This window comes from Hyla sarda, chromosome 4 (assembly GCF_029499605.1).
Source record: "Hyla sarda isolate aHylSar1 chromosome 4, aHylSar1.hap1, whole genome shotgun sequence".
Taxonomy (NCBI): domain Eukaryota; kingdom Metazoa; phylum Chordata; class Amphibia; order Anura; family Hylidae; genus Hyla; species Hyla sarda.
Window position 1 is genome coordinate 318,933,869 of NC_079192.1, and position 14,484 is coordinate 318,948,352.

Genomic DNA, 14,484 nt, shown 5'->3' on the forward strand with positions numbered 1-14,484 from the left:
TTTATTGACATTATACCATGTGTGTGTAAGTAATCCACCTACACAATACTTTTGCTGCAAACTATGTCATCATATGCACAGAAAAATACACCTTCACCTGCCGTTATAAGCAATGATAGCCGGGGTTTGATTTATGGAGACAGACAGGATGTAGAAAATATTTTCTTGGATAGATGATATGCATAGTATTAGGCTGCTTAAGTATGATAGAGTCGGAGGGTTGAATTTACAGTTTTCTAGTAAGTACTAGTTAGCATTTAAATTTGGTTTTCTCTCAGTGGGTGATGCCATTGAAGACAAGTGCCTGCAAAGCTGAAGATATCACACTGAGCATGACCTTTGGCAAGAGCTTCATTTCTGGTAGAAGAAATATGTGTTTACAGTCAGTGATTGCTCTTCGCTCTGCATGCATGTTATTGCTGCTGCTTATTGTGGATTCTTCCCAGCACAATACACGAGCGCCCGAGACTCATGTAATGTACTAGCTCTTCATTCTCCAAAAATCAAAAGCTAATGTTTTCTATAAAGTTATTCAGATAGGTACATGAAATATTTAAAATGTAAAACCTTTTTGAGAAGAAATTTCACTGTAAAATTGTCTTGTAGGTGGATGGTCTTCTCAACGAAAATGGCTACTATGCATAATAATGGACACAAAATCTGGTCTGGACAAGCGGATTGTCTTTTCAAAGAGATGGTTTTGTTACACAAACTCTTCCTTGGCCAATCAGAGGACAGTCTCTATGCCTATATGCCATGACATAATGCTGGTAAAATTGGACTGGACATAACAGGATAGCCAACTTCACTGCTAAATGCGGGAGCAAAATAAGTTTATTGATGCACTGGGTTTGAAAAGGGCTGTAAATGTACAAATCAAAGGAAATCTGTTGTTCATTGTTGTCCATTGTTACCCGCACTGACCTGTTGGTACAGGTGTGTAGTGCGGGTGACGCTGATGACAACCATACTTACCTGATCCTGTTTCGCAGTCCCATTACCCTGCTATCTTCCATTCCAAAGCTGGTTTGGGGCACAGTTAGAGCTTTCTGATGTCACTGCTGATGGTCCCTTCAGGAAGTTCCGCCTTTACCCCAAGCCGGCTCCATGCAGATGGACCCACTAAAGGCATATCAGTCCATGTACTATAAAGTCTATGGTAAATGGGCCCTTTAAAGAGAAACTGTCAGCAATTTAGAAAATTCTTACCTGCTGGTATGGGATAATAGGGCACAGGACTATGATTAAAGGGGTGCTACAGTGGAAAACAAATGTTTTCAAATCAACTGGTGCCAGAAAGTTAAACAGATTTTTAAATGACTTTTATTCAAAAACCTTAATCCTTTCAGAACTTATCAACTGCTGTATGCTGCAGAGGAAGTTGTGAAGTTCTTACCAGTCTGACCACAGTGCTCTCTGCTGACACTTCTGTCCATGTCAGGAACTGTTCCGAAAAGGAGGTTTTCTATGGGGATTTGCTTCTACTCTGAACAGATCCTGATGTGGACAGAAGTGGCAGAAGAGAACACTGTGGTCAAACTGAAAAGAACTTCACAACGTCCTCTCTAATATACAGCAGCTGATAAGTACTGGAAGTATTAATATTTTAAATAGAAGTCATTTACAAATCTGTTTAACTTTATGGCACCAATTGATTTCAAACATTTATTTTCCACCAAAGTACCTTTTTAACATTGTACCTTAATTATGCTAAAATCCATTGGAAACACAGACTTTCACCCAACAAAGATATTAAGTTAAATGGTGCCAAAAGAAGTATGGAGTGGAAAGGATGAGGGGTAGTAGGAGGAATCTGATGAAGTAATATAGAGGCAGAGAAAAACACAAAGATGCAGGCAGTTAGTATACGTCAACCCCGTGCTGAATTAATAGCTACATTGTTTGATACTGCTTTATAATTTCCTCCATACTTCATGATCTCCTCTTTTCTGTATGTGTGTTACATATGGAAGCCATCACGGAGCCCAGAGAAAACTAACAACTGTAGAGTGAAAAACTGGTTTAAAATTCCAGAACCAAGTTATATATTACAGAATACTGCAAATAAGATTGCAATGCTTAATTTTATTTAAAGGTGGATTGGCTAATCAGCAGCCACAGCGTTGACCTGCCTAGGTTGCAACAAGCGCTTTGTAGAGTGACTGGGCACCGTCCGAATGGCAGCAGACGAGGAACAGGGCAAGTGAGTGCAAGTTTATTTTTAGTTTTTTTTTTACCCTAGTTTGGTCACATTTTATTATAAAACTCATTGCTCCAAACCCTTTAACCCCTTAAGGACTCAGGGTTTTTCAGTTTTCGCACTTTCGTTTTTTCCTCCTTACCTTTTAAAAATCATAACCCTTTCAATTTTCCACCTAAAAATCCATATTATGGCTTATTTTTTGTGTCACCAATTCTACTTTGCAGTGACATGAGTCATTTTACTCAAAAATTCACGGCGAAACAGAAAAAAAAAATCATCGTGCGACAAAATCAAAGAAAAAACGCCATTTTGTAACTTTTGGGGGCTTCCATTTCTACGAGGTGCATATTTCGGTAAAAATTACACCTTATCATTATTCTGTAGGTCCATACGGTTAAAATGATACCCTACTTATATAGGGTTGATTTTGTCGTACTTCTGGAAAAAATCATAACTACATGCAGGAAAGTGTATACATTTAAAAATGTCATCTTCTGACCCCTACAACTTTTTTTATTTTTCCACGTACAGAGCGATATGAGGGCTCATTTTTTGCGCTGTGATCTGAAGTTCTTATTGGTATGATTTTTGTTTTGATCGGACTTTTTGATCACTTTTTAATGGTATAAAAAGTGACCAAAAATACGCTTTTTTGGACTTTGGAATTTTTTTGCGCGTACGCCATTGACCGTTCAATTTAATTAATGATATATTTTTATAGTTCGGACATTTACGCACTCGGCGATACCACATATGTTTATTTTTTTTATTCACACTGTTTTATTTTTTTTATGGGAAAGGGGGGGTGATTCAAACTTTTATGAGGGAAGGGGTTAAATGACCTTTATTAACACTTTCTTTTTACTTTTTTTTTTTGCAGTGTTATAGGTCCCATAGGGACCTATAACACTGCACACACTGATCTCTCATGCTGATCACTGGCGTGTATTAACACGCCTGTGATCAGTGTTATCGGCGCTTGACTGCTTCTGCCTGGATCTCAGGCACGGAGCAATCATTCCTCGATCGGACACCGAGGAGGTAGATAAGGGCCCTCCCGTTGTCCTGTAAGCAGTTCAGGATGCCTCGATTTCACCGCGGCGGTCCCGAACAGCCCGACTGAGCAGCCGGGATACTTTCACTTCAGATGCGGCGGTCAGCTTTGATCGCCGCGTCTGAAGGGTTAATACAGGGCATCAACGCGATCGGTGATGTCCTGTATTAGCCGCGGGTCCCAGATATCGGGACCGACCCGATATGATGCGGGGACACCGTGTGACCCCGCGGCATATCGCAGGAGCCGGCGGAGGATGTAAAAATACGTCCTGCGTCGTTAAGGAGTTAAGTAACCTAGGCCACACCATTCCCCCAACACAGAACCAGCTCCATGTAGATAATTCATGTGGATTCATCACCATTAAACATAAATAATACATTAAAGGGGTTATCCAGGAATAGAAAAAACAGAGCTAATTTATTTCAAAAACCGCTCCCCGTCTGTCTCCAGGTTGGGTGTGGTTTTACAGATTGGCTCCATTTACTTCAATGGAATTGAGCTGCAAAACCACACCTAACCTGGAGACAGATGGGGAGCAGTTTTTGAAGGAAAGTAGCTCTGTTTTTCTATTCCTGGATAACCCCTTTAAGTAGTTTAACCGTGTGGAAAATAAAACCTAAAATTGTATTCAACGCAGGCCTTCTATCAAATGATACAGTTTATTATTATTTAGTAGCCTTCAGAAATGGCTAAAAGAGCACACAAAGTCAGTAGTTACCATACCTGGAGCAATTATTTTCATAGAGACAAGATCTTCCTCTGCCTCTATTAAAACAGCAGAGAATAAATGTTATGTATCCTCATATAAATGACTGGTCGCCTTAATTGTCTCCATTTTAATTAGCTAATGATCCAATTAGGTTGTGATCAAAAGTGTAACAGCAAAGACAAATTGGAAATGGCAAACATTTTAATTAACTTTCTTTGAGGTGCCCATCTCATTTCTATTCCAACAGCTGGTTAATAGTCTGCGATTCTGTATATAAGACTTAATTATAGATTGATGTTATTATGAACTGGAAAAAGTATTTAAGCAATTAGACCTTCATGCACAAGATTATGGTTAAGCCAAACAAAGAACTGCATTTCAATTAAAAGTAAATAACATCTACTTTTTATTAGATGGTTAGGTCGACATTTAGTGTGTAAATTACCGTATTTTTCGCCATAAAAGACGGTCCGGCAGATAAGACGCACCCAATTTTAAAGGAGGAAATTCTAGAAAAAAAAGATTCTGAACCAAATACAATGTGTAGGACAGTGATCTTCAACCTGCGGACCTCCAGATGTTGCAAAACTACAACTACCAGCATGCTCGGACAGCAGTTGGCTGTTCGGGCATGCCAGTAGTTGTAGTTTTGCAACATCTGGAGGTCCACAGGTTGAAGACCACTGGTATAGGAGGTAAAACTCACGTGTCCCCGCCGCTCTGGACTCGTCACGGTTCATCACCGCTGCCCTGGATGTCGCCCTCCATCGCAGTCGCTGGGGTGTCTCCGTGGCTCCGGAAAGTCTCTGCTGCCCGGTATTCTCGCTCTCCGTCGCAGCCATCACGCCGCTCCGCACGCCGCTCCTATTGGATGATGGGACAGTGTGCGTTAAGACTTGATGATGACGAAGGAGAGCGCCGACAATGCAGGGGATCCCGGCACTGAGCAGTCATTCGCCGATCGGACATCGAGGAGGCAGGTAAGGTCCCTCCCGGTGTCCTGTAAGCTGTTCGGGAGGCCGCGATTTCACTGCGGTGGTCCTGAACAGCCCGACAGAGCAGCCGGGTTAGTTTCACTTTCGCTTCAGATGCGGCGGTCAGCTTTGATTGCCACGTCTGAAGGGTTAATACAGGGCATCACCACGATCGGTGATGTCCTGTATTACCCACGGGTCCCGGCCGTTGATGGCCGCAGGGACCACCATGATATGACAGGATTTTAATGCGTATTTGCCCAATAAGACGCACCAACTCCCCCCCCCCCCAGTTTTGGGGAAGAAAAAGTGCATCTTGTATGGCGAAAAATACGGTAGATGTTAAAATACATTAACTGAACCCCAAAGCATCTAAAAGGGAAATATTCCTTGTTTTCGGAAAGGGGGGGGGGGGTTAAGGGGGTTAAGGACTCTTTAAGACGCTTGGAAGAAGCTGCCATTAGTCAAAAAAATTGCTACCATAAGCTCTGCTTTATTAGCTTACTTGATATGTGTATAGCTTCTTTATGTACCAAGGACTCAGAAAACTATTGTATATTCATAAATTCTGAGTGAAGGGAAATCACTACTGCCTGAAGGTTCTTCCATCTTGGCAACACATAAATAACATATCTGTAAATGTAATCCATTTCTGACACACAAAGGTCTGCTGCTGTTCTAGCTGCGCATTTACTAATATAATCTGTGACGAATTAATACAATTTAGGCCTTTTTTTCTTTCTGCAGGGATATTATCTTTGGGCATTGCAGCTGGAAAATAGGTATGGCATATGAAAGAAAACCCATGGTTTACAGATCGACGAGAGTTCTATAGTTGACACTAGAGATGGGCGAATTTACAGTAAATTCGATTTGTCACGAACTACTCGGCTCGGCAGTTTAAGACTTATCCTGCATAAATTAGTTCAGCTTTCAGGTGCTCCGGTGGGCTGGAAAAGGTGGATACAGTCCTAGGAAAGAGTCTCCTAGGACTGTATCCACCTTTTCGCGCCCACGGGAGCACCTGAAAGCTGAACTCATTTATGCAGGATAAGTCATCAACTGCCGAGCCGAGAAGTTCGTGACAAATCAAATTTACTGTAAATTCGCTCATCTCTAGTTGACACCAATGGAAAGGAATGTAGTGCAATACAGAACTATTATACAGAAGAAGCAGCAGGCAACATGGTTTGTACCATGCAATTCTGCTACCATGATACCCATGAAACGCTACGCTATTCTGCTTTCTGCTCCTACACACCATAAGTACAGTATACATTCCTACTCACTGAATTATACATCTGGCAGATGCCTTTGGTAGACTGTTGTCCTTTGTCACGTCGCATGGCACTTATGGTTAGACAGAGGTACCTCTCACTCTCTGTGAAACTTCATAGATTTCATTGTTACTATTGATCAGTGCATTTAAACGGATTGTGTTGCCTAGATTTTTTTTTATAATTTTTTTTTTAGGCATTATTATGTGCATTATTGTGCCATATTGCCGACATTTCTAATCTTCGCAGCTTCCTGCTATGGAAGTGAAACCCAGCATATCCAGCATTCCTTCCTCAATATCTGCTGCTCCAATATGCCTGCCCACCTTGTGCTCACATGGGCAAAAGGAGATTCCATGAATATTCATGCTGTGCGCAGGCATATCAGGGCAGAGGGGACGGAGGCAGGAAAGCTGAGTATGCCAAGTCCTGCCTACAGTGAGCAAAACCGCCACTGAATTAAAAATTAGCAAAGCCAGCTAACACAACGGGTTTATCTGGAACAGCGGACCGGGTAATAATACCTCATTGTAATCCGCTTCACCCTTTGTATTGGGTTTAGTGTGGTGAACCCGCTGTCAGTTTCCCTTAAACATTTAAGTGCAGGGTCCTTCTGGCAAACAAAAGCTTAGCCCACACATCTAAATAAAAGTTGACTATCATTAAAGGGGTACTCCACCCTAGACTTCTTTCCCCTATCCAAAGGATAGGGGATAAGATGTCTGATCGCTCCCTGTTGCACCCGGTGTTCATTTAGAGCGTCAAGTGCAGCGCCAGAGGTAGTGACATCACGGCCACATACCCTCAATGCAAGTCTATGGGGGGGGGGCATGACAGACATCAGGCCCTCTCCCATAAACTTGCATTGAGAGGGCGTGGTCTTGATGTTATGAGTGGGTGTGGCTGTGACATCACGAGCCTCTGCCCCACATCGCCAGTCAGATCCGGCACAAAGCAAAGTTTGCTCCATGCACCGGATGTCTGGGGTGGCGCAGCCGAGATCACGGGGGTCCCCAGCGGCTGGACCCCTACGATCAGACATCTTATCCCCTATCCTTTGGATAGGGAATAAGATGTCTAGGGGCGGAGTAATCCTTTAAGGGGCCCGAGTCACTGACTATAATTGCATTAAACATTTTTTACTTTGGCATGAACATCAAATTTTTTATTCTCACACACCAGCTTTCCCAAAATCTAAGATTTATGTTTAAAGAAGGTAAATGGCAGGTATTTTCAAGCAATGTTTAGTATTGTGCACCATATTTCCTAATACGGCTCATGCCTGACTAGAATTAGACTTTTAGTACTTTTAGCCTATTAGTGTTTTCCATTATATTTAGGCCTGTAATTGCTAGTACAGATTTATTATGGATGACTGATGCTGCCGTTACACTTTTTGAAACCAAAATAAAAGGTAATATCAATTAGAAATGGAATCCTTTTCTAGCATACGTTAATTTACCTTACATTATCAGGATCACTCTTTAATACATCTTTCATGATCTGGAAATGGTCGTGTCTTTAGCCAAATAGCCAAAATAAACATAATATAATGACATAAAATGTTATGTGAAACTCAAAGCATTTTATAAATTGCTGTCAATATCTAAAGCTTCTTTGACAACTTTTATATTTCATATTGAGACATATTCAATCTTTCAAGATTAATATATGCATTTAATATTGTATGTAAAATGTAAAAACTTAAAAATCAGTTGAATATAGCATAAAGAACATACCCATTAGTTTCTTCAAGTTAGATAAAAGGGGGTAGCGCTTTATAGTGTAAGCCTCTGAAAAATCACATACAAACATATGTAATGAGCATATAGGGGAGAATTTCCAATTCGCATTTTTTTGCATTTTTTTTTTAATCTTTTATTTTCTTCTTTATGCAGTTTCATTTGTGCAAACTTTTCCATGTTGTCATTTGCACATTTTTTAATGCAGTTTCTTGTTATTCGGTTTTTCACACTTATACAGTTCGTTATGGTATCACACTACTGATGTTTTAGGCCTTGTTTTTGCCATTTTTATGTAGCTGCAAAAAAATCAGTTTTTGTAAAAAGCAATATCAGAATAGGTTAGAAAAAAAAATTTTTGTCTGTTTTTTTATTCATTTTTCCACTGGTTTTGTTATTTTGTCTGATTTTACCCACCACCACCAGTGATTGGCTGAGGGGCAGGAGGTTACTCTGGTTCCCCAAGGTCACTCCGGGCCCAAGCATCACCATTTCTGACCTGAAGAGAATTGTGGCTGGGGACCGGAACAGATGATGGAGGTAAGTAAAAGTTTTCAGTTTTTTTTATAACATGTGTAATAGTCCAAAAGGTCCCTCCCACTGGATGACCTCTTTAACCAATCCTTCACACAATATACCTGCAACACAAGTTTGCACTTTGCGTTATGTTCAAAAAGATCTAAGCATATGAAAAGAGGGAAAATGCTTTTCCTGTTTTCAACCAAACAAAAAATGTATTTTATTTTTAGAATTCTTATTTTATTATGGGACACCAAAATGCCAAAACAACAATAACAATCAATCTAGAATTGCTATTGTCATTCTAAGTTACAAGAATTCTATTAGGCACAAATACTATAACCACCAGCTGACCAAACCAGTGGGGGGCTCATCCGGGACGAGCCCCCCAATGGTTTGGTCAGCTGGTGGTTATAGTATTTGTTTTATTGCTAGGAGGCATTTTGTATACTTGGTCGTATGCAGGACCAAAATCGGATTGCAAGCTAGTGTATTCTATTAGGCAACAAGCTGCCATCAATCACCAGATCTCCTGCAAAACAAATCCTAAGCAGCTTTTAATGAAATGATGGAAAATGTCTTGCAATTTGCTCTTTTATAAGCATTTGTCACTAAATCCATTCTGCCTGTCAGTTCTGCATCATATCACTTACTGCTAGACATAAATACTAATAATTCCTAATTGATTAAGTAAAACTTGTTTTTGCATGTACTTCCTGAAAAAACATCAGTGAGTTAAATTACTATCCATTCTTCATGCACAAAGATCATCAAGATAAGAAGTAACAAGTTAACGTAGCATGAAATAGAACTAATTGCATTTAGTCATTTACATGAACACAAAATAATTCTACATTTTTAAAGTAAACAGCGTAAAACAGAGACGCAGAACTCAGTATTAGGAAGTTGGGAGGATGGTGGAACAGTTGTACAGTTGCAACAATGGTTATATATATATATATATATATATATATATATATATATATATATGAAAAAAGAAAGATAGCCAGCACAACTGCCTAATACACGGGTTCACACTGCTGTGGCATATACAGAGTATACAAAAAAAGAGGATTGCAGCAGCACACATTGGTCAAAAATTGAGACTCTTAGCACACTTTTTGATCAAAACGTGTCCCCCATCCACCACGGGGAGGTGGCCACATTTAGGATGGGACCCTAGCACAAATTCTGAGCCTAACGCTCAACTATCCACTCACCTCTGCTGGGCATATAGCCTCTGACTGGGTGACATGCTGGATCCATTTAAAACTCCACCTGTGAAAAAGGGGGAGGGGTGCACAGCTAAAGAGGGTGCCATTTCCCCCTGAATTGTACATACAAGAAAAAAGAAAGATAGCCAGCACAACTGCCTAATACACGGGGGCCACGGGTGCTGTATATGCCATGACAGTTTGCACCCGTGTATTAGGCAATTGTGCTGGCTATCTTTCTTTTTTCTTGTATGTACAATTCAGGGGGAAATGGCACCCTCTTTAGCTGTGCACCCCTCCCCCTTTTTCACAGGTGGAGTTTTAAATGGATCCAACATGTCACCCAATCAGAGGCTATAAGCCCAGCAGAGGTGAGAGGATAGTTGAGTGTTAGGCTCAGAATGTGTGCTAGGGTCCCATCCTAAATGAGGCCACCTGCCCGTGGTGAATGGGGGACACGTTTTGATCAAAAAGTGCGCTAAGAGCCTAAATTTTTTGACCAATGTGTGCTGCTGCAATCCTCTTTTTTTGTATACTTTATATATATATATATATATATATATATATTTTTTTTTTTTTTTTTTTTTAAGGAAAAAATATTTGATTCATTGATGATTTTCGACTGACATATAAATCTTCAGTCGAAAATTTTAATGGTAGGTTTATTTGAAAAAAAAAAAAAAAAAAAAATGAAAAATGCTTTTCAAATAAATTATCGATTGATTTCCCATTTTTAAGTGCATTTGATCTCCAATCACTTAGCAAGATTTATGGCTCCCTGGTGTCTTTTATACAGGTAGCAAGCTGAGAATAGGAGATCAGGGTCTCCATGCAAGGTCTCACCTCTTAGGCTATGTTCACACGTCAGAATGTCTGTGCAGAATTTCACATGAAAATTCCACACAAAGATTCTGCAGCAGCAGAGTCCCATTGATTTCAATGGGATTCTGCTGCACTGTTCACACAACTGAATTTCCACACCAGATATTTCTGGCACAGGAATTCAGATTATCCGCAGAAAGAATAGTTAAAGGAGTACTCCAGTGAAAACCTTTTTTCTTTTAAATCAACTGGTGGCAGAAAGTTAAACATATTTGTAAATTACTTCTATTAAAAATTTTAATCCTTCCAGTACTTATTAGCTGCTGAATGCTACAGAGGAAATTCCTTTCTTTTTGGAACACTGATGACATCACGAACACAGTGCACTCTGCTGACATATCTGTCCATTTTAGCAACCATGCATAGCAGATGCATAGCAGATGCATAGCAGATGTATGCTAAGGGCAGCCTGGTGGCTCAGTGGTTAGCACTGCTGCCTTGCAGTGCTGGGGACTTGGGTTCAAATCCCACTAAGGACAACAATAAATTAAGTGTTATTATTATTTTTATTATTATTATAACTTCAGCAGAGAGAACTGTGGTCGTGATGTCATCAGAGAGCATTCCAAAAAGAAAAGAATGTCCTCTGTAGTATTCAGCAGCTAATAAGTACAGGAAGGATTAAGATTTTTTAATAGAAGTAATTTACAAATATGTTTAACTTTCTGCCACCAGTTGATTTAAAAGAAAAAAGGTTTTCACCAGAGTACCCCTTTAAGTCTATTCTTTCTGCGATGTCTGCAAGGAAATGCATTGCCGTCTATCAGATGGTGCAATTCTGAGTGGTTCTCATGCCCACCGGTTAGTCAAATGGGTGGAATGTCCACACCTGTTTGTTATGCCAACATTCTGCACATTTTCACTTTAAATCTGACCTTAAAGTTTTAATGATCATGAGAATTGTGAGGAATCAGAACTACACAGGAGAATCTTGTCAATGATTTCAAGGCAGTTGGGATCATAGTCACCAAGAAAACAACTGGTAACACGCTATACCATGAAGGACTGAAATTCCATAGTGCCCACAAGGTCTGCCTGCTCTAGAAAGCACATGTACAGGCAGAAGCGTAGCTTGTACCTTCTGGGCCCAGATGCAAAATCTGCAACAGGGCCCCATATGCCAATTATATTACTGGTCTCCAATGGGGCAGAAGTGCTTTGGGGCCCCCTTAGGCACAAGGGCCCCGGTGTGACTGCTACCTCTGCTACCCCTTGTGTACAGGCCTGTCTGAAGTTTGCTTAATCATACAGATGTTCCTTGGTAATCCTCAGACAGACCTATACATGCAACATAAGTAATGTCCATGTTAGTAGAAGTGCACCGGAACCAGTGTCAGACTTGGGAACGTAGTAGCTATATGAGTGTTGTTATGTGCCTGTCCTTCCGCACGGAACTCGGTGGTGCAATGCGTTCTATACACTAGCAAGATACATCCAATAGACAAGAGAAGCAGAGAATAACGCAGCACTCACCACATGTTCTTTGTTCACCTTCTTCTTTATTCGGTTTTAAAATGTCAGGTACAGCAGGTGAGAGAAGACCTAGCGGGCGGGGGGATGTGGGTGGCGACGGACCGTTGCGTGCTCTCGGCACTTCGTAAAGTCCATCCTAAGTATACAGCTATATTCAGAATTTTTTTTTACATGACAAATGAAAATGTCGGCGAACCCCAGGTCAGTCATTGGTTGTATTCTGAGGGTTGTGAAACCCATGAGCGTGGTGTGTTAGTACGGTCTTATGGTGTAAGTCTGTTGGGTACGTGGAAAGTATAATGTACAGAGTCAATCCAGAATTGCCATTTGTTTAAAAAGGAGGAGAAGGAGCCCGTTCCTCTGGCTAAAATATTTTCATATGCACAGGTAAGATTAATTGATCTCAGAAATGTGAGGAACAGATGGTGTTTTCCAGTGGCTGGTTAACGTATTTTTAGCAATAATACAAATAAAGCAGAAGGAAGCGCACATTGGGGGGGGGGGGGGCGGGGGGAGGGGCAGAAGGTCATAAAAAGGAGGACCATTTGTGGGGTCCAAGTCAGATTTATGTGAAATATTTCACGCAATAAATCCATACAATCTTTCCAGAATTGTTGTATCAGGTGACATTCCCAAAGGATATAGAGTAATGTGCCTCTGTGTCCGCAGCCTCTCCAACATTTATCTAAGGTACCGGGGTATGCTTTAGCTAATTTGTCTGGTGTATAATACCACCTCAGGATAGTTTTGTACGCAGACTCTATGTGGGTGGCACAAAGAAGAGATTTGTTTATAATATTGAAAGCTCTGCTCCACTTCGACTCGTCTGGTAGTAAAAGAAGTTCTCTTACCCACAGTCCCAAAGGGTACGTTCTAGAATATGTGTTTGAGTTGGCATAATTGGTGTAAGGTATTTTAATGCCAGGACTTCTAATATTGTGGTACCGCAGGGTCAGGGGGTCAGCAACAGACCAAGTGCAGGCAGTAATAAGGTCAGAGCTGGCATACCTGGGCCGTTGCTTCATATGGCTGTACGATGGTGATGTATCCGGGGTAGCGCCGTCATCTCTGCAATGTCTCCCAGGCGACACGTGCACACGGAGGTCGTCACTGCTGTGTGAAGCGGTTCCCGGTAGTTTGATCCCGGGAGCAGCGGGAGAGACATCTGGAGAGGCATGCCTGAGTGAGAGAACCGACAGGGACCTCCTGGTGAGTCAGGCAGCTGAGTCTGAGGCTCCCGTGATCTCCGGCTGGGAGAGAGGTGGAGAGGAAGTGTGTGTGCAGTCAGCGCCATCTTGTCCCCTGTCTCCTCCGTGGGTGAAACTGAATTTAGCCAGGGTTTCCCGGCGTGCCGGCTTTCTTCTTCTTACAGTCATAACTGCAGGTACGACTGGCGTGTTACTGTTGGGGTCCGGTGAGGCGGCTATAGTCGCTGTGGAAGGTCGCTGGTAAAGGTACAATGGAGGAGCTCTCTCAAAGTGTGGCCATCAACCTTGGATGCCAGGCCACGCCCCTACCAATTTTTCTTTTTAATAAATTGTAATTTTCCAAAATTCTGTTTTTACATTCTCATTAAGGGAAATTGGCCCTGATTTACTATTGTAAACCAGACCTGTTTTGGCAGGTTGTGTCCCCAAATTTGCGCCACAAATTGTGTATGCACCAGAATTTGCGCCAAAAAATTTTAAAACCCGACCAACTCTCCATTTTACTCAGATAACCCCAAAAAGGGGTTTGGCCTCCAGGAAAAGGGGGCATGTCCTCAACATTTTTTAAAAATCCCAACATATTTACTAAGGTTTTCACAGAAAGTGTAGTGGGTTTGAGCTGAGGAAAACCCTACAGTTCAGAGCATGTGTAAAGAAAAGCAAAATGTAGGGAAAAGTGCAAACATAGGGAAACATTAGTAAATACGGTGGAAAAACACTTGAAGGGAATTAAAACCCACAAAGGAAACTACAAAGCACTCTTAATAAATCAAGGCAATGAAGTGCAGAATGATGGGGAGAAATCTTGAGTTTTGTTAACAAAATGGGGGCAAAGTGAAAAGATCTGAAGACTTTCCAAATGCATTTTATTTAGGTACCAGACAGAAAATAAGTTACAGTATTTATTTTTACTCTTCTGTAGTACTTTTCAGTAGTTTACTCTTAAAGGGGAACATTTATCATTGTGTGCTTTAGTTTTTCTTATGTGCTACATATTTATCATACTAACACAAGGAGTTGATACATTGGAGGACATAAGCAAAACAGCTGAGACTTTTGTGAGACTTTTTTGCAACTTTTTAATTTTGCTCATGTACAGGAGTTTTGTACTCCAGGTCAGAGTACTTGCGACTTTCACATATCATAAATTCCTGACCCCTGCAAAGTGAAAACAGAAATTTGCTTAGGTAAGGCTGTTTGTAACTTTTTGCTTATCCACAAAAGTT